General features: G+C 37.0%; 1 protein-coding gene across 8 annotated transcripts in view; it reads right to left on the reverse strand.

Moving 5' to 3' along the window:
* The window catches only part of DISP1 (dispatched RND transporter family member 1), a 200243-nt gene that overhangs the window by 112643 nt on the left and 63013 nt on the right, over nt 1-24587 (reverse strand). For 2 of the 8 annotated variants that reach the window (XM_063671794.1, XM_063671804.1), the window contains one exon: nt 517-585. The exons of the other annotated variants lie outside the window; for them this stretch is intronic. The gene's annotated coding sequence lies outside the window, so the exon portion shown is untranslated. The remainder of the gene's footprint in view (nt 1-516; nt 586-24587) is intronic. 8 annotated transcript variants of the gene reach the window in all.

Consider the following 24587-nt stretch of genomic DNA (forward strand, 5'->3'; position numbering starts at 1 on the left):
GAATGAACAAATGAAGGAACACTTCAAAAAATTTTTGGCAGGAAGAGTTTCAAGAGTTACAAATTAAGAATTTTCCATTTGTTTTTCAACCCATCACCTTTACTCTTTAAGAACACTCTATGCCACATAAAAACAAAGTTGATACTTCAGTAACTGTGTTCCTGCCCCACCAATCAGCTCTATGAAGTGTTTAAAAAAAAATTCTATTTACTACTTCTGAAAAAGACATTTTGATACTGGCTTCAACTTTTATAATACATCTGCTAGTGCAGGCTTTTTCCACCCCAAACAATGTTTATATCCCTGCAGTTAGATTTCTTCCACATACTATAAGCTATAATCCACATAATAAAAGCTAAAATCCCTAACCAAAACTTTACAGATAAGTGGATTTAATAAGAAAGTATGTTTTTCCTCAACGAACATGACTAGTGAATATCAGATGTCACCAGTTCATCTGCAGGATATCAAGATACAAAGCAGGGGAAAAAATTACAGTAAAAAGGTACTACTTACTGGGAAGATGTAAGACTTAAATATTCCTATGATTCAGATTCGATGGTAAATATCCTTTTGAAAATAAATCTGAAACAGACATGTACATGTTTTTACATTACATGTATGTTTAACTAAAACACCAAGTACTTTAGCCTCTGTACATACAGAAAAGTAAATATAATAAAACTGGTATGTATTTTTAAAATAAAAACATTCAAATGAAAGTGAAAGTGATAGATGTTAAGAAATGTTTCCTTGAGGGAATAAGGCTTACCTCATTATTTCTAGATTTCACCACAACTATTAGGTGCAAAATGAAATTATTAATGACAGGTTCATTGAATTTCCTCCCAGAAGGCTTAATAAAGTATCCTAGAAATACAGTACAACTCCTCATAAATTTAGCTGACACAGGCTTTTAAAAAGTATACAAAACTATATGCTAACAATATTTTTCATTATTTTTAAAAGTTTCATGTTTTTATTTTTAAACAACTTTGAGGTATAATTTATGTACAATAAAATGTACAAATTTTAAACACACAGTGCAATGAGTTTTGACAGTGAATAGATGCATCCATGAAACCACAACCTCAATGAAGTTACAGAATATTTCCATCACCACCAAAAGTTCTCTTGTAACCCTTTGTAGTTAATCTCCCCACTATATCCCATCACAGGCAAACTCTGATCATTTCTATCCTCATAGTTTTGCCTGCTCTAGAACTTCCTAAATGGAACTATATAATATATACTCTTTTGTGCCAAGTCTTTTATTCAACAGATATCTATAAGATTCATCCACACTGTCTTTTTATTGCTGAGGAGTATGCCACTGAATGACTATATCAAAATTTGTTTGTCCACTTCCCTATTCATGGATGCTTAGATTGTTTTCAGTTTGAGGCTATTATGAATAAGATTCACATGGACACTCATAAATAAGTCTTTTTGTGGGCACATGTTTTCATGTATGTATGGAATTACTGGGTCATAAGGTACATGCATGTGTACTAAGAAACTCCAAAACTTTCCAAGTGGTTTTGCCATTTCACACTTGTTTTTCATTCTCTCTGATACTTGAAATTCTTGGTCTTTTTCATTTTAGCCATTCTGGCAGTTATAAATGGTATCTCATTGTGGGTTTTAAATAATTTCCCTGATGACTAATGATGATGCTCATCTTTTCATGTGCTTATTGGCCATCTGTATATCTTCTTTGTGTGTCTTTTCAAGTCTTTGCTCACCTTTTCAAAGTTGTTTGCCATTTAAGAGTTCTTTTAACATTCTAGATACAAGCCCTTTGTCACACATTGTATTACAAATATTTTCTCCTACTTTGTACCTTGCTTTTTCTTTTCACTTTCTTCTTTTTTTTTTTTTTTTCTCTGAGATGGAGTCTCACTCTGTCACCCAGGCTGAAGTGCAATGGCGCGATCTCAGCTCACTGCAACCTCCACCTCCTGGGTTCAAGCAATTCTCCTGCCTCAGCCTCTGGAGTAGCTGGGATTACAGGCGCCCACCACCACACCCAGCTAATTTTTGTATTTTTAGTAGAGACGGGGCTTCAACATCTTGTTCTTGCTGGTCTCAAACTCCTGATCTCAGGTGATCTACCCGCCTTGGCCTCCCAAAGTGCTGGGATTACAGGCATGAGCCAACGCACCCAGCCTCTTTTTTTTTTGAGACAGGATTGTGCTCTGTCGCCCAGGCTGGAGTGCAGTGGCAGGATCATGGCTCACTGCAGCCTTGACTTCCCAGGCTCAAGAAATCCTCCCACTTCAGCCTACCGGTAGCTGGGACCACAGGCATGCACCACCATGCTCAGCTAATTTTTTTCATTTGTAGAGACGGTGTTTCCCTATGTTGCCCAGGCTGGTCTCGAATTCCTGGAGGTAAAGCTATCCTCCCACCTCGACCTCCCAAACTGCTGGGATTACAGGCATGAGCCACTGCACCTGGTAGCCTCGCTTTTTCATTTTTTAAATGGTATCTTTTGAAGAGCAGAAATTTGTAATTACGATAAAGTCCAATTTATCAACACTTTAAAAAATCTTATGAATAGGCTTTTTAAAAAAAAATCTTGAGAAATCTTTGCCTTTCCTAAGGTCACAAAGATTCTCTATGTTTTCTTCTAAAAGTTTCATAGCCTTAGGTTTATAGCATTTAGGTCTATAATCTACTTTTAGAAAATTTTTATATTTGCTGTGGGATAGAGATCAAGTTTTCCCTCTTGACCTGCAAGAGATCCAGTTAACCCATCATATGTGGAAAAGACTGATCCTTCTCCATTGAATTACCTTGGCACCTTTGCTGAAAAATCAATCGGCCATATATGTGTGAGTCTTTCAGAACTCTTTATTCTATTCCATTGATCTGTTTATCAATCATGTTATTTTAAAGAGATAAAATGGACATTAATTCTTCTGTTTGTTATAAACAGTCAGAACTGGGCAACTACTGATGTGTTCCCAGCATTCTCTCACAAAGGAAAAGAAAATCACAGATTGCGAAAAATGATGAGATAAATGGCAGAAGTTTGTATTTCATTATTTTTTTTTTAAATCAGTTATTCTTAAAACAATAAATGTAAGCCAAATTAACAGTAAAATGTGTTGAGTTTATTTTCTAAGTTGACTGGTATTCAGTTAACTACTTGGAAAGAGTACAGCGGCAAAAAAGCACCAAGGTCTATAAAAGGTTCCTAATGAGCCTTTCAGAATTTCCCTGATACACTTCAGCTGAGACTTCAACTGGACAGTATCCCCGTAGGCTCATCCCTGGTCAGCTGTTCCAAACCGTAACAACCTACTTCTGGTATCCCAGCCCTGCCCTTTGCCCATCACAATTAAGGAGTGTGAGTGTACTCCTTCTTTGGAAAGAAAACTGAGACTATTCTCTAGATTTTCAAATGCATCTTATTTCCACCCATCCTGAAATCCTTCCCCTAAAAAAAGGAAAGAAGAAAGGGTGTCCCTACTCATATGCTTATTTTTCTACCTGTGGGTCCTTAATCTCAGCCTTTGGGTCAAATCAATCTCTTAGGAGCTGTTTCTAAATCTTTAGGAAATAAATCGGAATCTACAAGAATTCTCAACCTCGTAAGTTATTCTGTATTTTTCAAATATTTATTTATGTGTTTTTAAATAATAATGATGGCACCCGCAGCCCGTCTGGAGCAGCCGCTGCAGCGTCGCCAGCTGTAGCAGGGGAGGCACAGCCGGGTTCGGGGTGCCTGTTCCAGGGAGCCAGCGGGAGCCGGAAACAGATGGGAGCCCCACCCATTTCCGAATTGGCAAGGCAGGAGCCCCATGCTCCCAGGCGCAGCTACAGCCACCCAGCCATGGCTGCGGACCCAGGCATCTCTGCACTCTCGGGGGCCCCCACAGGCTTGGAAGTGACTGCTCCCGCTGCCTGGCCTCTCCCTGCTCCCTGCTCCCAGCACCCGCTCTGATTTGGGAGCAAAGTTGAAGCCGAGTCCAGGCGCTGTCGCAACCTGGCCGGGTGTGCGCACACTTGAGGCAGTGCTGACACTCCAGCCCCCTGCTGCCTCAGTCCCCTCTGGACTTTGGGTGCCTACAGGTATGGGAGGGAGCCCGAGGGGGCACTGAGGGTGGCTCAGCATTGGCCTGCAGGTGCCTCTCTGCAGGAACAGCCTGGGTGCGATGGACTCAAGTGACTTACGGTGTCAGGAGGCAGACTGGCTCCTGGGTGGAAAGGGGTAGGTTCCTGGTGAAGCCCCACCTTCAAGCCAGGGACAGCCTGAAGCCTGGGGGCCGGGCTGTCAGTTCTAGGTGACTTAGGAGTGAGAACTTAGGGAGTGAGAACTTAGGGAGCTTTTTCTGGGCCCACCCATGGATCAACCAGTACACACTTCCTGCCTTATAAGACCCATAACCACCCACCTAGTCAGACTCACACAGACATGGGGACTACCACCTGGGAGAAGGAACTACCCACTTCACGTCTCCTCAACTTGTAGGGATGACCTGCCTGCGGGAGGGAGCTACCCACTTCCGGTCTCCTGAGAACTGTTCTGCCACTCAATGAAGCTCCTCTCCACCTTGCTCACCCTCCAGTTGTCCATGTACCTCATTATTCCTGGACACGGGACAAGAACTTAGGACCTGCCGAATGGCAGGACTGAAAGAGCTGTAACACAAACAGGGCTGAAACACGCCCCCACTCCATTAGCCACGTTGTGGGCAACAAGGAGAGAAGGGAGCCCACATCTAGGAGAGAAGGGAGCCCACATCTAGGAGCTGCCCGAGCCAGGGCTGTGACACTCTCTTTGGGGCTCTGCAGTTCCTGGCATCTCCAAGCTTCCAGGCACCACCACATTCCCCTCATCCAGACATGGGTGCCCGCAGTGGAAGCTGCACGCAGTACATCTGGTCCAGCCACAGCCTTCCATGGAGTCAGTGCCGGCGCCTGGAGCTGCCCGCCCTGCCACAGCAGCTGATGTGCCTAGCTGTGCACAGTGGCCAGACCTCACCCTCACTCGCCCACACAGCCCTCACCGCTCCATGCCTGGCTTGCCCTTGGCAGGTGTGGGATCCGGGCCGGTAGCATGAGCCAAGCACAGCCTGCCAGGTCGAGTGGGCGGAACAAGGCCAGCAGGCACAAGCAGTGCTCAGGAAGAAGGCTCCCCCAGCTACAGAGGTTTCCAGTTGGCGAAGTAACATCCCAAGGATCCCATGACAATAATGAGTGACAGTAATTATTATATACAGTGAATAATTTTTCCATGATAGAGTTATTATCCATTTAGTAGAAAACCGCTAAAAGTTTTAGTAGTTTTCTTAACACAAAAGATTTAATAATAAAGGCATGGTTTATAATTATCAACCAATATATTGTGGTATTGTGATAAGATCGATATTTTTGTAACATAAAAATGATCTATACCTGATATAGACATCTAATAATAGAAAACATCAAGTGAAGTAAACATTAACACATGTCAAACAGAAATTATTTAAAAATTTACAGATGATATCACAAATATTTGATATTTAAAAGCCACCAATTTTTAATAAAAATTTAAAACACATAAAACATTAATTGCCTTATTTGAGACTTGACTTTTGTTTCATGACAAACATTCCAGACATAGAAAACTTTCTTTCATGTTGCATAGATGTTGGTGTGATCACCAAGCTGGACGTTCAAACACATTTTGCTCCATTTAAGCTCATTTTCTTCTTTAACAATAAAAATATTTTGTATGCTTGCCCTGATTTTGGTTTTACCATTAAAGTGAATATTGCTTTGCTAATCCAGATTACAGATGTTTCTGATTTCACATCAAAGTGTTCCATAGCCACACTGTGATCATCTCTTGCATTTATTCTGTCAAAAGTATTTACAAATAATTGTAGCCGGTAGCAGATACCAAACACTGGAAGCCCTCAGCAGATATTATTAGGTATAGTATTCAAGCAATGTAACATTCAGATTTCCTAGCAACATTAATAGCATTACAAAGAATCACATGTACAAATGACCAATTTAAGATTTTGCTGTCAAAACTTATTATTTCTTGGGACACCACTCACTGGAATCATATACAAAATATACTATGTGAATAAGCTTATTAATACTTACGTTATTTGCAAAAATGATTCACCATTAGCAGTAGTCAGAGCTAGGAATACACACTAGTACACAGCAAAGCCACAATAAGATGTGAAGCTTTCTGTCCTGCATTCCTCTCCAGCTTCCCAGAAATAGCCATCTTAACCTTTGACTCTCTGTGTCACGTTTCCTGCTGTTGCTGCAGACTTGATGTCAATGAATTTAATCAGTAACCTCTGCCTTGACTGCTAAACTTGAAGGAAAATTATAATACCCTGCCTGTTTTCCCCACCAAATTTTTCAGCATTTGGGAATCTAGAAAAACTTAAAATTCCTGAGAAATGCCAGGAAGCAAATCCTGAATGGGAACACTTCTCTTAGGTATCTTTACCTCAGGTATCACTCCCTCCCCTCCTTTCCCCACCCCCATTAATTTTCTTGCTCTTGGCTTTCAGTCATACAAGTTCTTCCTAAGCTCTCTACCATCTTCTAAAACTTGTATGTGCTTCTCTGTATCACCTTCCCTTCATTGCCAATTCTTAAGATAGTCGTTTATATTTACTCCTTCTTCTTCCCCATTGGCCTTTTACTCCTCCTCCACACACACACACATCCTGGCTTCCACTTTCACCATTCTATAACCTGCTGTACTCACTAATCACCTCAAACTGGCAAATGAGATCAGATCTCTCTCCAGGTCTCATCCTACCTTCATGTAGCATTTGATGCCATCAACCAATCCCTCCTTCTCAAAACTCTCTTCTAGCTTGGTTTCCCAAGAAGTAATCCATCTACTTTTTCTTACTACATATTGCTTTTCCTGCTTTTTTGATTTTTTTGTTGGCTTTTTATTCTGGCCTCCTCTTTAAATATGGATGTTTTTTAAGGTTCTAGGTCCCAGCCCTCTCATCTAAAAGCATTCTTCCTAATTTTAGCTAACTTTTGACCTATAATATAGTTTACTTCCAAATCCTTATTTCCAGCTTCAACCTTTCCCCTGATCTACAGAAAGAGATTTCTATCTTTCTACTGGATATCGCTACCTGAAAATGGTGAAAAGACTTTCATCACAGCTATAGGTAGGAAATTATCTTTGATTATTCTTTCCTTCACAGCATGTTCAGCTGGTCATTAGGTCCCATCTATCTATTCTACCTTCAAAATGTCTCTGGAATTGTCACTTCACTCTTCCTCTCAGTTTCTATGCTTCAGCTACACTTACATTTCCTAAATGAGCCATGCTTCTCCAATGCAATACCTTCACACATGCTGTTCTCTCTTCCTGAAAAGTCATCCCCCCTCTTCTCTTCACCTAGCTAACTCCTGGTATTATGGGTTGGATTATGTCCACCTCAAATTCATATATTGAAGTCTTAACCCTCAGTACCTCAGAATGTGACCTTATTTGGAAATAAAAGCTGTTGTAGATGCAATTCGTGAAAATGAGTTCATACTGGAGTAGGGTGGGTCCCTACTCCAGTATGACTGATGTCCTTATAAAAAGAGGAAATCTGGACACAGACAAGCACATGGGGAGAACACAATGTGAATGTGAAGGCAGAGATCAGGCTAACGTGTCTACAAACCAAGTAACACCAAAGATTTCCAACAAACCACCAGAAGATGAGACGCATGGAACAGATTCTCCCTCACAGCCCTCAGAAGGAACCGACCCAGCCTACATATTGATCTTGGACTTCTAGCCTCCAGAATTGAGACACAATACATTTCTGCTGTTTAAACCACCCAGTTTGTCATACTTGTTATGGCAGCCCTAGAAAACTAACACCTAGTTGTAGCTCAGATTTAAGCTCAAATGTTACTTCTTCCAGGAAGTCTTCCCCGATTCCCCCAAAATGAACCATCCCTTATCTCCCTCATTTATCAGCTCTCATAAACACTCATTGCTTTTCCTTTACAGTATTTATCATATTTATCTATGTGATTAATTATACTAAAATTATCTCCTCTACTAGTCTGTAAAGTAGATCAGCTCAGGTACTTCATTAGTTTTCCCTGTATGACTCTCTTTGAAGTACTGATCCCTATCTGAAATGATCTTAATCATTTATTTAAGCACTTACTGTATTTATTACTTATTTCTCCCTCCACAAAGCATAACCCTAAATTATAGAACAGTGTCTGGCACATAGTTGGTGTTCAACAATTATCTACCAAATGAACTAATGCATAAACTCCAATAGAAGAACCCATAAATGTTTTGCTCACTAATGATTTTATATCCAGTTCTTAACATATAGAAAGCTGGTCACATAGAAAGCAATAAATAATTATACATGTTGAATAAATGAGCCTACTTAATAATAAGTATTTCACTATAAGGAAGCTTATCACTTTAAAAAATCACTTGTAAATATTAACAGTTTGGAGATGATGACCTTCCATAAGCTAAAGTAAATCTTTCTTAGTTACATCAATTTACTTCTACTTTCCGGTTGATATTTAATATTTAGAAACATATGCCAGTAAAAGAGCTTGAAAGGCACAGCTCTAAGCTATGACTGATTTCAAAATGATTTAAATTCATAGAATAAAAATACAAAACTTCACTACCTCCTTGGTTAAGGTTTCTGCTCTGAAACAACAAAATGGAAAAGTACAAGTGTAAAAGAAGTTTTCAAGATAATGAAATCAGAAATTGTCTTCATTTTATATTATATATTACTGCAGTAATGCTGGCAACAGTAAGTAATTTTTAAAAGATATTTTTACCCATTATCCCATGTCTCTTAACCTAACAGGCATTTCCTGTTTCTATGTTTTGTGTAGTCTTTGCCCCAAGGCATATATAGTTCATGTAGTTATAATAAAACGTGGCTCTGTGAAAAAAAAAAATAGTTGCATGGGGAAAATGATAAACCAAACCAATGAAAAATTTACATTTGGAAGAAAAACTGTATCACAGAAGCCAGAAGATATTATCTCAAGTGCTACTGCTTGCATTCTCTCATCTTTCATCAGAAAATCTCTTGAAAGAGTTCCCTTTAAACAGGAGTCTTAAGGAATTGAGGAAAAGCACTTACTGGAAGAAAACAGAATCACCTAGCCTCAATCAGTTCAGCAGAGAAGGTATACAAGGTAACTAGATACCAAGCAAAACCCTGGCTTTCAAAGGATTAAACATCAATTTATTTAATACTAGCCTACTTAGATTTTGAGGGTTTTTTCTTCTCCTGTTCTTAACAAAAAACTTCTTGACCTCAAAAGAATCCCAATACCTTTTCCCAAAATATGCCATATATAGTAATAAAAAATATAAAATATACACCACCCAAATTATAAAGTATATTTTTTAAAGAGTTGGAATCTTAGGGGAAAAAAACCATTTATCTTAAATGTTTCAAAGTAACATTCCCAACACACACAAAAATGATAAATGTTTGAGATGATGGATATTCCAAGTACTCAGATTGATCACTGTACATTATATATATAGAAACATCACTATGTACTCCATGGATATGTACAATTATTATTTGCTCATTTAAAAAATTTTTTGAAGAAAGAAAAAAGTAAGCAACTAAATAATCTTCGGAGACTTTCAAATAGAAACACACGCGCACACACACACACACACACACACACACAACTGACATAACCAGTTACTCAAGGTAAAGTTGTCACTAAAATAACAAAAAGAAACCTTGCATTTTAATTGTTCTATAAAAGGTAATATTGTTAATGTTTAAGAAGATTTGGTTACTCTCTCAGTATGTGGGAGAAAATAAAAATTTTCTAAATACTTTCTGGTTTGCCTTTTATCTTCAATGTACAACAGAATACATTCTGATAAACACACTACATAACTCAAAATTTAATACAGCTTTTCCCATTACTTTGGGCATTCTAATTTCACAATTTTTATGCTACCCCACCCTCGGCATTCCTTTGCTCCAGAAAAAAATTTACTTAAAGTAAAACTTTTTACCCTTTTCACCCAATAAAAATACCAAAGAAAATTTTACTTTAAAAAATCTTTTCCTTAAGATTGGCTTCTTTAATTTATGTAACAGCTTGAAATTTTTAACTTTTTAAAAGATGGTTTGTTCAATATATATAATGTATGTAGAGATTCACCCTGTCTCATTCACATGCATGCAGTAAGTAGCCAGCCTATATTTCATATGTGATACTTATTATGATTGGCTAGTATATCTAAATTTAAAAATTACTAGCGAGCCTTTCTTTCCATTACACACTTATCACTTAGAAGTGAACTCAGGAAACTCAAGTAGGACTATGTTGTGATATTTCAGGTAATTTTATAAAGCTAAATCATCTCCTAGAAATGTTCTTAAATGAAACAACTAGTATGAAATGCAACCTGCTCCTAACAGTCAGGCAGATCAATTTTGAAAGTCCACCCAAAATTGTGAACTGAAACTTCTACAGTCAACATTTCAGGGATTTGAAGCCAAGAACCCAAAAGGGTCCCAACCTGAACCCAGATTTAATATCAGTGACTGAAATAATGAAATTATAATGGTTCAGCAGTGCCACTTCTCTGCTATTGTGACCTCTATACCCTGTTCCAATTGGTCAAATTAGGACAAAAGATCTGTTTCCATTCTCAAAGACATCAACATTTTGAACATAAAAATATTAAAAACAAAAACAAGGTGACATTTATAAATTACCTAATTCAGGAAACTATTATGCTTAAAACTAACATAAATATTTTGAACTATGAATTTAAGAGTAATGAAGAAGAAAATACAAGAAACTTTTCTTTATCTCAACTGCCTGAAAAATGCCCAGATATTCTGGCTATAATCAGAACAGCCAATCAGAAGGATGACATACAGGCAGGAAAATAAGGGCTTGTACTTCAGGTATGCAAACAAGTATTTTAAAAATGTGCCTGCCTTAACAAGCAACATTTTAAAGTGTAAGAGGGTAACACACACCAGCTTTCAGTTTCCAATTTCCTATTAATCTGACATCAAGAAAGAAACCTGATAACTTGGTATCTCCAAAACTGAACCTTCAGCTTCTGTGATTATTTTTCCCCCACTCAAAATATTTTTTAGCTGGTTTTAAAAAATGTCTCAATCACATACTTTGTGTTTATGTAAAGCAGTGCATTTATCTATAAACAAACTCTCCCCAGAAATGACTGCAGTTAAACATGCCAGTGCCCAAAAAATTCTGAGAGATGCATTACATCAAACTAGAAATTCCCATAAGGAATCATTTTGAGCAACTAATCCTCTGCCTCTAGGTAAACCAGATTAATTCCAAATGATCTCTCTGAAAACTCTTAAGTAAATATGATGTTTCAAATCACTTACAGCTACTTTCAGCTCTTTTTTGGCAAAGGATTTTTGTTTCTAGGCTTTCTAGGTCAAATCATTGGCCCTATGTAAGCAAAGATTGCCTTGAATCACTCTTCTTCAAAGGAAATACAACATAAATGGTCTCTCAAAACAGTTCTGACATCAAAGTACAATCTGGCTTCCTATACCTTCAGAATTGACAGGGTTAGTCTATGCAAGTTAAGGAACTTCAAAGAGCTGGCACCTAGCCAGCCACATTTGTGCTCAGTTGTCTTCTTCTATACCAAGTTAATCCTCCTTAAGGAAGAAATGTAGGTATTATTACCAGGGAGATCTAAACTTTATCTTCATAGAGTCAGTGGAGCTTTATCTGAAAATAAGTTTGGCTGGCTTTTGCAATGTGATTTTTAAGCACATAGTAGATGCTCAATAAACATTTCATGACTACATGGATGTCTGAACCTGACAGCATATGAAACTAGTGCAAACTAACAGATGCGGTAGCTGCTCCTATCGTTGGTATTATTGCCTAATAAACCTCAAAGTGTTGCTTCTGTTGCTGTCTCTACCATTCTCTCAACACTCACTGTTCAGATTTTCTATAGCCTACCTCTCTTTGCCATCAGCATCAGAAAAATGTAGAAGTATAAAAGGAATTTGTGTATGAGCTCCATTATCTGAGTTGGAAAGGTGTCGCTGAAAGGTCTTTTCCCTCATCCCCTTGTCTCCCCATGATAGACATGGAGGAACTCTGAATGCTACATTATATACATAGTTTAAGCCTATACATCTCCTTCGAAGTTGCCCTATGAAGTAGTTTTCAAACTTATTCACATGGCAAAGCACCAGAAAATCGTGATGCTTTTATATTTAATTCTATCATACAAATTAGGAATAATCTCAGTAGGAGAAAATACTAGTCCGTGTGTGTGTGTGTGTGTGTGTGTGTGTGTGTGTGTGTGTGTGTGTATATTTTTTTTTCTAAAAAAAAAAAAAAAAAAAACTCAAGGCAACCAAGGGCCTGTGTATCACAACAAAAGACAATCTTATAATTGTGTAAGATCATTTCAAGGTCTTCTAGCAATAACAATATAATTTAATTGTTTATTTGTCTTGTTATTGATGTTTACTAACAGAAAGTAACAACAGATATGAACAATTTATAAGAGAAAAACTAAAACTGAGCAAGTTCTATCCATCTAATTTATTTTTCAGTCCACTTGGAAAAGACTACCTTTACTAGAATTAGCAGAGACACAGCCAAGGCAGCTTGTGGGATACCACAGTGTCACAGATGCTTAATTTGACAATCACAGCTATGACATAATCAGGAAGAGTAAAAGAGAGGGGTAGCTGCACCCCAAACACACCTTTCTTCCTTAGCTTAGGAAGAAACTCTCCTAAGACACCCCAGAGACCCTTTCAGGGGATGTGCAAGGTAAAAAAAAATTTTCATAACAATATAAAGTCATTATGTGCTTTTTTTCACTCTCATTCTCTCACAAGCATTCACTGGAATTTTCCAGAGGCTACATTATGTATGATACTACAACAGATTGAATGTAAAAGCAGATAAGAAAATCCAGCTGTCTTCTATTAAGTCAGACATTGAAGAGATTTGCAAACAATGTAAAACAATACCACTAAACTTTTTTATTTTGGAAAACACAGTAATTTTTCATCAAATGTTGTTTACATTAATGTGCAATAGGTTTATTGTATTTTTAAAAGTTGATGAATATGCTTTTTAAAAATTCTGTTTTGGCCAGGCACAGTGGCACACACCTGTAATTCTAGCACTTTGGGAGGCTGAGGCAGGCAGACTGCTTAAGCTCAGGAGTTTGAGACCAGCATGGGCAACATGGCAAAACCCCATATCTACCAAAAATACAAAAAATTAGCCTGGCGTGGTGGCATGTGCCTGTAGTCCCAATTACTTCGGAGGCTGAGGTGGGAGGATCACTTGAGCCTGGGAGGTGGAGGGTGCAGTGAGCTCTGATTGTGCCACTACACTCCAGCCTGGGTGACAGAGCCAAACCCTGTCTCAAAAAAGGAAAAAATTCTATTTTAATTTCTACTATTATAAATATTGATATATATAATTCATAAACAAAAGCTCTTTGAGGCCCTCAATCAACTTTAAAAGTATGTGTAAATAGTTCTTTCTACAGACAAAAAAGTTTGAGAACTACTGGCTTAGGAAGACTGAAATTACTATAAGACTGATAGGATAATACTAGGAAAGCCACATAGATGTGGCATAGATCAGACTCCTAGATGTGGGCCTAGAATGACACCTAAGCAGCCCACATTTCCACAGTGCCTGGGTGAGTTAATCACTTATACTTAGAGCAATATCACTATAATAATTTTTTAAAATATATTTTAAAGACCAGACCTCTCATTAATTGGGACTAGATCAATTTACTTAATGTAATACACTAATAACTTAAAGTTCGAGCTCTCTTATATTCCGTTGTTGAGGGGAAGTAGGGATCTTTTGTTGCCATAGACGCTTAATCCCAAATGAAGGGCCTCCAATTCAAGCTAGATCACAAAGCTTCTAAATATCAGATATCCTGGAAAACACCCTGAAAAACACATTTTTACTTAATCCAGGTGGAAAACTATCAACGGCTGCCCTCAACACTTTTTCCAAAAGAAAGTCATCATTTCTATGCTACATAGTAGTAGAATCTAAACTTTTGTTTTCTTCCCTTCATGAGCAAAGCATTCATGAGCACATACCCCCAATATAGGTTATAGAAAGTATTCCTGTATCAAGAAATTAGGTACATTCAAATATGCACACAAATTAGAAACTTTAAAAGGCTAGATGGGTAAAGCAAAAAATATTTTAAAATACTCTAATTTATGAAAGTTTCCAAAACTTTCAATAAAACATTATGTTAATTAATTGTATATTAACATAGTGAGAATAATACTATTATATGTTGTCCTTTTCTTTTCTTTGATTTTTTGAGACAGGGTCTTACTTTGTTGTCCAGGCTGGAGTGCAGTGGTGCGATCAGAGCTCACTGCAGCCATGACCTCCCCGGCTCATGTGATCCTCCCACCTCAGCCCCACAAGGAGCTGGGACTACAGGCACGCGCCAACACACCCAGCTAATTTTTGTATTTTCTGTAAAGATGAGTTTTTGCCATGTTGCCTAGGCTTGTCTCAAACTCCTTGGCTCAAGTGATCCTCCCACCTCAGCCTCCCCAACTGCTGGGATTACAGGCATGAGCCACTGCTCTTTGTCTTCTTTTTAAATCTTGATTTAACCCTTAATGATGACGTGGTTTCCAAGTTTGATTCTAATTTCAGTTAATTTAGGTACTTAGTTTTAGTGGTTGTCACAGTGAAAAAAAAAAATCTCACAAATAACATATAGGTCCAAAGCAGAAGCAGCACATCTTTAGCTGTATCGCTAAGTCATGAGGTTTGTCTTCACATGCTAAGTGTTAATTTAAAATGTTTCATCTGCTATTAGTGGTGACATCAATAGTACTTCAATTCAAAGTACAATATGCACATTGAGTGAAATTAATCATTAATAATAAGCACATATTTCATAAGTGGTAGAACTGGGATTGAAAGGCAGAAAGTATGATTTCAAAGTCAGTGCAATAAAGACCCTTACTACTCAAAGTGTGGTCCACAATCACTGCACCTGCTGGGAGTGTTATGAATGCAGATTCTCAGTTTCCCTTCCAGGATCTACTGACTCCAAATCTGCTTTTTAATAAAATCCCCAGATGATGCACATGCACATTAAAATTGAAAAGCACTGTTCTAGGACATTTATATACAGGCTGCCCTCTGTATCTGTGGGTTCCAAATCCATGTATTCAACCAACCCAGATCAAAAATAATTTTAAAAAAATTGCATCTGTACTGAACGTGCACAGACTTTTTTCTTGTCATTATTCCCCAAACAATACAGTATAACAACTATTTACATAGCACTTATATTACATTGGGTATTATAAGTAATCAACAGAATTTAAAGTATATAGAAGGATATGAATAGGTTATATACAAATACTATGCCACTTTATATCAGGGCCTTGAGCATCTGCAGACTTTGATATCCCAGAGAGGTCCTGAAACCAACCCCACACAGATAGTTAGGGATGACTGTTTATATTGCATATGTAAATCACCTGAGTGTCTGGTATGTAAGAATACTAAACGCATGTTTACAGGCACACACTAGAAAATTCAACTTCAAATGGTCTGAGATCTAGACACTTCTAAAAGCCAAAAATGACTTATATTTGAGAGAATCAGAGATATACATTTCTTTCCCTAGATTTTTATCATAATAGTTCACTAGAGAGATACAGTCTGTATTGGTTAAGCTTTCTATAGAAAAGCTTTCAAAAAGTTATGATTTATTATAATCTTAGCCTCTTATGTTGCATTTCAATGTAAGAAATGGTCACTGTATTTTCTACAAAACTGCTATGTGCCCCCCAAAATGTGAACTATTCAAAGGCATGAACTATGTCTTAGTTATTTTGAATCATTAGGAGAGTACAGTGCCTCAGTACGTAGTAGCAATGCAATTAATATTTGCTAAATGAGTATATGAAAGAATACAGCTATCACTTTGGCTCCCACTTTGTGCAGGCATTGTGATAGACATTTCATATATATTTTTTCTCATCCCCACAACAATCCCTAGAGGTAGGAATCAGGAGCTCAGAGAGGGAAAGTAGCTTACCCAACATTACATACCTGATAAGAGGCTGAATTTAAATTCAGGGCTGAATGACTCCAAAGCCCATGGGTAGTTCACACTGAAAACAGGTGAAATGTCGGAAGCATTTGGAAAGCTTTTAAAAAAGAGCTTCCCACTTTTCTGAGTACAATTTTTTTGTACTGCTCTGACTCTTAACACTGTGATGTTTCACATACTCACAAAATAAACAAAGAAGTAAAATCAGGATGAACCCAAAGCTGAATACAAACAATAAAAAATGATCCCAATTGTATTAAAAGTGAATAACCCAGCCATACTGAAGAGGGTGGATAAGGAAATAACTAAGCCCAAATAACTCTAGATAGCAGTGTTTGACAATACTATAAAATGAAAGAAAAAAGAACTGTACACAAGTATTATCTTCTAGTTAGTAAACTTATTTCTCACAGGGATACAGGATAGCAATTCTGAAATTGTATGTATACACACACACACACAAACAAATATATATATATGGACATGTTAGTACATATACGTATATTTCCTCACTCTGCCCACTCAAAGGACCTAGAAGCAATGACACCAAGGAGCAGGAAGCACATCTAGCACTCAGACTTGGTTTTTAAATGCCATTCTTCAATAAAAGAAACCAGGAGCTTGGGCAACGTAGCAAGACCCTGCCTCTACCAAAAATTAGGAAATTAGCTAAGTATTGTGGTATGCAGCTGTAGTGCATACCACAACACTTGGGGAGGCTGAGGCAGGAGGATCACTTGAGCCCAGGAGATAGAGGCTGCAATGAGCTGTGATTGCACCACTGCACCCTAGCCTGGGTGACAGAGCGAGATCTTGTCTCAAAAAAAAAAAAAAAAAAGAAAAGAAAAAAAGAAAAGAAATCAGGGCTCCTTGGAGCTCTAGGGTGGGTGCTGGGAAAATATAAGACGAGCTTAGAATATCCTGTGGTACTTCAAAGTATGGAAGTGCTCAAAAACATGTGCACAGACACAAAAGCCAATTCAAAGGAACTCCCAATGGCCAAAGATGGAACAATTTAAGCAAAAATATAAATTAATAACAATATTGGATTATAACCCATGGAATAAAATAAATATTCATGAGGCCATACTTACATAAATAAATGAGGAAGAAGAAATGGATCTTCCTTATAGTAGCTTTCCAATTACTGAATGTAGAAGAAATGTAGAAATTTAAAAGTCATCATTAGACAGGCCAGGCGCAGTGGCTCACCCCTGTAATCCCAGCACTTTGGGAGGCCGAGGCGGGCAGATCACGAGGTCAGGAGATAGAGACCATCCTGGCTAACATGATGAAACCCCGTCTCTACTAAAAATACAAAAACAAAATTAGCCAGGCATAGTGGCGGGCACCTGTAGTCCTAGCTACTTGGGGGCTGAGGCGGGAGAATGGCGTGAACCCAGGAGGCGGAGGTTGCAGTGAGCCAAGATCGCGCCACTGCACTCCAGCCTGGGAGACAAAGCGAGACTCCATCTCACCAAATAAATAAATAAATAAATAAATAAATAAATAAATAAATGGTCATCATTAGACACATACCATAGTAATAATTGTAGGCAAGAACCATCAGTGGATGCTAAAATCAGTGAGCAAAAGATACTCATTAATCATGAAGGGAAAAATAATAACTTCACAGAGTAAAAACTGGGCAGACACCTTAACCAAGTAGTCAAAATTAACATCACCAATAAGGCATACGGACACCATATACCCCCCATATGATGCATTAAGACTTATACAGCATCCCTTCGGTAGGATGCATAGCCAAAAATGCATAGCCTTCATCTAAATATGAGAAAACATAAGCTATACCCAAATTGAGGAACATTTTACAAAAGAAACCTAAAAAATGCTCTTTAAAATTGCCAGGGTCATGAAAGATAACGACAGACTGGAAACTATCACACATTAACAGACTGGAAGAGACTAAGGAGACACAACAATTTAGTACAGTGTGGGATCCAGGATCGGATCTGGGCCAGAGAAAGGATATAAGTGAAAAAACTGGCAAAATTGAAATTAATAGTATTATAATAATGTTAGTTTCCTTGTTTCAATAATTGTGCTATGGTTATATAAGATATTAACATGAAGAAAAGCTGGGAACCCAGGAACTCTATGTGAGTTTTCTGAAAGTTTAAAATTATTTCAAAATAAAAAGTTAAAAAAAAAAAAAAGTCCCTGGGCCAGGTGAAGGGATAAGAATTTCAAGGGAGACAGCCCAAGTGATTCAAATTCAGTCATCTGGCAGGAGTTCGGGAAACTTATTCAGCAGCAGCGGTTAAAGAAGAGAATAACAGATCCAAACAGTAATTATCTACTGACAGTCAATTATAGGACAGGCACTCTATTAGGCTACCAAGATGAATAAGAAAAGATGGGTCCTGGTCTTCAAAGAGCTGTCAGTCCAGTAGCTTTCCTTACAATCAGAGCCCCTCTCACCTTATAAAATATAAATGGAATGCCTTCTATTTTTGTACAGGTGTATTTTGCATTTTGTCTGCTTGTAAGCAAACACAGTATACTGTCAGTTTTCCTTGTTTTAAGTATAGAATTGTAACACTATACAGCGTATACTTCCAGAGCCTAGTATATATTTTAACAGATCTTTTTGCAAGCACTTACCACCATATGTGTATAATTAACAAACCTGTGTATGCTTATGCCTGTGCAACTCTTTCTTAAAATTCTTGAACAGCTTGTCTCTAAACAATGTATAATCTTTATTTATTTATTTATTTATTTATTTTGAGACAGAGTCTCGCTCTGTCGCCAGGCTGGAGTGCAGTGGCACGATCTTGGCTCACTGCAACCTCCACCTCCTGGGTTCAATAGATTCTCCTGCCTCAGCCTCCTGAGCAGTTGGGATTATAGGCATGTGCCACCACGCCCAGCAATTTTTGTATTTTTAGTAGAGACGTGGTTTTACCATGTTGGCCAGGCTGGTCTCAAACTCCTGACCTCGTGATCAGCCCACCTCGGCCTCCCAAAGTGCTGGGATTACAGGCGTGAGCCACCATGCCCAGCCATCTTTATTTTGAAATATGTGGAAATTGAAAAAAATAATGTTTCTATAAAAACTTTGTATATATGTACATTGTTGGTGGTGGTGGTGGTACTGTTACTGCTTCTAAATTTTTTTTTTAGGATTAATTTTTATGCTTGGAATTAATGGGTTAAAGAGTATGAACATTTTTATGATACTTAAATTGTATTACCAAATTGCCCTCTAAATCCTACACCCAGACAAATTTGGGCCTTAATATGTTTAAAAACAAAAAATGTTAGTTAAAAACACATGAAATTATTTTCCTACCTTATTTGAACTGGCATTTCTTTTATGACTAGTACTATCTCATAAGTTTCTTCACTATATGGAGATTATATATATTCTAAAGGTTGATCTAATCATAATTTACATATAACAGATCTCAAGATGCTCTCTGAAAATTTTCATTTGTAAAAATTTATTTTTTAGCTTCTCTAATACTTTTTAATATTTCTTCAGTGTATATTAATTTCTAAGCATTTATACAAATACATTCTGCAGATATTTAATATAATCTTAATTGTCATCAACATTTATTTCCAGTAAGTTTAGCCTGTCATAGAAGATAAAGAATTTATATAATTCCATCATTAAATGCTTTCTTTGTTCTGTCAAATTCCATATAAAACCAAGTCAGAAAAACGGGAAATGACCTAAAAGTAAAACATATAATAAAGGAAAATTTAAAACTGGAACAAAGGAAACATACAGAGAATATTTTTCTCCATTTATTCATAAAGTTACAAAGAGAAAAATGTCCCTTTAAATTAACCTGCAAATTTGCAATATTTCTAGACAAAAATTCTTTTAAATCTAATGCAGAGAAGAGAAGAACCCATCAAACTTTAATTTCCTTCTCCTTCTGCCATTGTATTAGAGTTCCTCTAAATATTTGCCATTCCCAGATTACTAAAATAGAATGAGAAACCACTCCTTTGTAGTGCAGATGACTGGAATAACCCTCTAGTAGTGAAGAAAAATTCTCACGCCTTCAAGAAGGAATTGAGAGGCTGAACGATAAAAAATGAGATAAAATCATTGAAAAATAAAATGATTGTTCTTTGTAGTGTATTTTATTCTTGATTATCTCACAACATGAATACATATGGTAAACAGTCCATAATGAAATAAATTATGAAAATCTAAAACATCTCCATGTCCATTTCATATTGAAATCAGGTAATTTCTTGTATGTTCATGGCATATTGCTTTAAAGCTTTGTCAAAGTTCCAATTCTACAGAAAAGAAAATATCTGCTATTTTTCTAAATTTTAATTGTTAAAGTCCATACCCCTCTCCACCTCAAAATTTCCCTTTTGTTGGTCCAGTTTTGTTAACTGCCTTTTTAAATGTTTCGATTCAATGCAATGGTATTAAGTTATGTGTACATGTCAAATACACAAACACACACAGACATATACATAAATATATATGAAGGTACTTAACAATTGTTTTGGCCCATTCTTTTTAGTATAAGAATATCTTTATGTCCTTTCCAAATTTAGAATTAAAGATTGTCAAGGCAATATTTTTCCTTTAAACCAGAACTAAAGGCAAAAATGACCCGTAATAATCTTCAAGCAACTGAAACAACTGAAAATAATATGTTGCCAATTTTACAATCTCAAACTCTACCTCATGCCAGTAGGCCCTTTCCAACGAATCCATTATAAAGCTGCAAGCATGGCTCTTACCTCATAATGTAAAGAGAACTGAAGGAAGAAAAAACAAAAACACCCCATCTGAACATCTTGTTATTAACACTTCCTTAAAATCCATTAATGTCAGCAACTAAAGTGCTACTTTATCAACAATTCTAGGCCAGCCGCGGTGGCTCATGTCTGTAATCCCAGCACTTTGGGAGGCCAAAGCGGGTGGATCACCTGAGGTCGGGGGTTTTCAGACCAGCCTGACCAACATGGAGAAACTCCATCTCTACTAAAAATACAAAATTAGCCAGGCGTGGTGGCACATGCCTGTAATCCCAGTTATTCGGGAGGCTGAGGCAGAAGAACTGCTTGAACCTGGGAGGCAGAGGTTGCAGTGAGCCAAGATGGTGCCACTGCATTCCAGCCTGGGCAACAAGAGCGAAACTGTGTCTCAAAAAAAATTTAAAAATAAAAAAATTCTAAAAGATATTGACAAGTTCTGCTTTAGAGATATATAGTAGGCCTGTCAAGGTCAAACAAGTTAAAAATTAATTTTCCTATTTATAACACTTTTCTAAAACTCTTCCAGACCTTTGTTTTTTTGGAGACAGGGTCTTGTTCTGTTGCTCAGCCTGTAGTACAATGGTGCAATCACAGCTCACTGCAGCCATGAACCCCTAAGCTCAGGTGATCCTCCTGCCTCAGCCACCAGAGTAGCTAGGACCAGAGGTGCACACCACCACACCCAGCTAATATTTATACTTTTTATAGAGACAAGGTTTTGCCATGTTGCCCAGGCTGGTCTTGAACTCCTAGCCTCAAGTAATCCTCCTGCCTCAGCCTCCCAAAGCACTAGGATTACAGGCATGAGTCACCATGTCTGGCCCAGGCATTTTATTTTAAGATGACTGACCACCAAGTTACATGTAGTCTTCTCTCGCCACACAGGAAATCAACACGTTCCTCCAGAACCATCTTTATTCTTAGGTGATTCATTCAAAAAGGAACATGTTGCCCACTCTTTGAAAGACCTAAATTTTTACCTGTGATAAACAGCTTTCCGTGAATAGAAATCTGCTGCAAAGGCCTGTGCAGGCTGCATTCCCTAGCATTGAAAGGTCATTGTAGAAGGGATTTTATTTTAATTTCATTATTTTATTTTTTGAGAGGTGGTCTCAATGTGTCATCCAGGCTGGAGTTTAGCAGTGTGATCACAGCTCTAGAAGTGATTTTATATAACATTCACGTACTTTCCGATTACAAAAGTAGTACATGCAAACTGAAGAAAAATTAGACCACACAGAAAAGCATGAACCATGAAATAACAGTCACCCATGATCTCAATGCCCAAAATACCTTCTTAACATCTTGATGTATATATTTCCAATCTTTTTTATATGCCCATGTTTATTTCTCTTTTTAAAATATAACTGAGATTGTACATCCTGCTTTTTCTCCACTAATAGCATAACAATCACTTTCTCAAGTTAATCCCCATAAGTGTAAATTGTAATGGGTACAGATATCTCATAATTTATTTAAACATTCCCCCTACGATTAAACATTTTGATTGCTTCTGATTTTTGTTATTATAAAAAGGTATTTCAGTCATGAATTATCATGAATGGTAATACCTTTGATGCAAGACTTTTTTTTTTTTGCATACTTGTTATTTCCTCAAGAGTCGTCAAAGTGGAGTTTTCAAACATAAAGTTTTTTATTTAATGTCATGCTCCTCTATATTTCCACAGGCAATGTATGAATGCTCATTTCAACAAATTTTCAACAATATAGTGTTAAAATGTATTTTGTTAATCTTAACATTATTTTATTTTAAACTTACATTTCTTTGATTAGTAGAGAAATTAAATTCTTTTTAATGTAGTAATGTATGTCTTGTTGAGTGAATTGCCTTTTTGCCCATTAAGACTTTGGTCTTTTTCTTGTCAATCCGTGTTTTTAACAATTTATATTTACGTATATTACTTTATCTTTCTTCACCCAACTACAGTATTAATAACTTGCCTTACATCTTTTTTATTTATAAGTTTTGTCTTAAAAATGACAAAGATTAAAAGATATTCTTCATAACCTACAGAAATGTACACAATCACATTTTATTCAAATAGAAATTTCTATGATATATGAATATTCTTTATATAATTTCCAAAATATCTTTGCCATTCTTCACGACATCACATAACATCACATGAAGTTACTAAAAAAAGAAACAGGACATATTTCATTCATTTCCTCATTACCACCTCCTTCACACCACAGTACTCCTCATTTTTAACAGCCAATGCTAAACATTCCCAAGAGTGATAAATAGGTATACCATATTGTTTAGCTTTAAAGAACCTCAATATATTTTGTGTGGCAAACGAAATGGAAAAGTAAAAATATTTCACACAGAGCTAAGCCAGGTGTCTCATTGCCAGAGAATGGACTGTCACTTAAGATATTAAATAACCTTGTTTTTAAAACAAACGTTACACTAACAAGCACAATTTAAAATAAGAGTCTTCAAAAGTCCTAAGAGGGCCAGTTTCAGTATAAGGTAAAACTGTTAAAGCCCCTAATGTATTATAGGACAGACTCTAACTGCTCCAAAGAAGAAACGAAGAACCAGACAAAGAACCAAGCTGCCAAATAAATGTGCATTAATTAAAATGCTTCCTTTATTTATACCTCCAAAAGCAAGTATTTATACTTAATCTCCTTACACGTAAAATTGTTATTGCTAGAGAGCAGACCTCAGGTTTCCTGAAATTAATTTTTAAGATTACAGAAGCTCCCTTAAAGATCTTTTTAAGAATTAAAAGGAATATTTGAAGGTGCTGCTCTCAAAAGTAAACTTACAAAACCTATAGACATGTTATATTTCTACAGTACTTTAGGTTTGCAAAAATGCTTTATCCATAAAGTGTTGTAGTTGATTGTTATTGCTTATCTTTCACACAAGCACCTATATTGAGAATATTTTATGATTCACCTTAAAGCTAATCCCTGAGCAGACCTCCTCCCTGGAGATCTTACCATATACACAACATGGGGCCTAGGAGATAATAAACCCTCAGCAAGTATTTAATTCATCAATATACAAAAAACACTTAAAATATTAACATCTTAAGCACTTCAATTGGAGGGTATACTGTTAAAAAAGGAATTTAATAGTATTCTAAATAGATTCCATTATGTACAACCAATATTACTAAGTTCAACTTCGCTTACCATTTTAGGCTTTAACTTTGTGTATAACCATATAAACTTAGAATCTGTACTACAACAAGATCTCATATTTTTAAAAGAATCATTAGGGTGAACAGTTATTGGCAAAAAAGAATCAATGGGTGACCAGCACTGGTTTCTGCATCTTCACTCTCATCTTCTTTTGAAAAGCTATCAGTACTAGCTCTAATTGCTCTGCACTAGTTCACCAGATCATTTTCAAGGACTCCATAACAATGCCTCATTGTTTAAAGCTGTTTCCAAACAGTCCTTGAAGCACTGCTTCTTCTGTTCACACTGATTTTAGGGAACTTTAGCTTACTATAATAGTCAGTGGCTTCCAATGGTCCTTTCCATATATCCCAAATTACCCAATGGGGACTACAGAGTTCTGTGGGATCTGACTCATACCTACTTCTCCAGCCTTATCTGGCAACACCACTCTCCCACTGGAACTCTGCTCCATTTCGCTGGCCTCTCTTCAGCTTCTATTGGCTGTGCTCCTTCCTACAACATCTCAGGGCTGTTCCCTTGGGTTGGA

Source organism: Pongo pygmaeus, chromosome 1, assembly GCF_028885625.2.
Source record: "Pongo pygmaeus isolate AG05252 chromosome 1, NHGRI_mPonPyg2-v2.0_pri, whole genome shotgun sequence".
Taxonomy (NCBI): domain Eukaryota; kingdom Metazoa; phylum Chordata; class Mammalia; order Primates; family Hominidae; genus Pongo; species Pongo pygmaeus.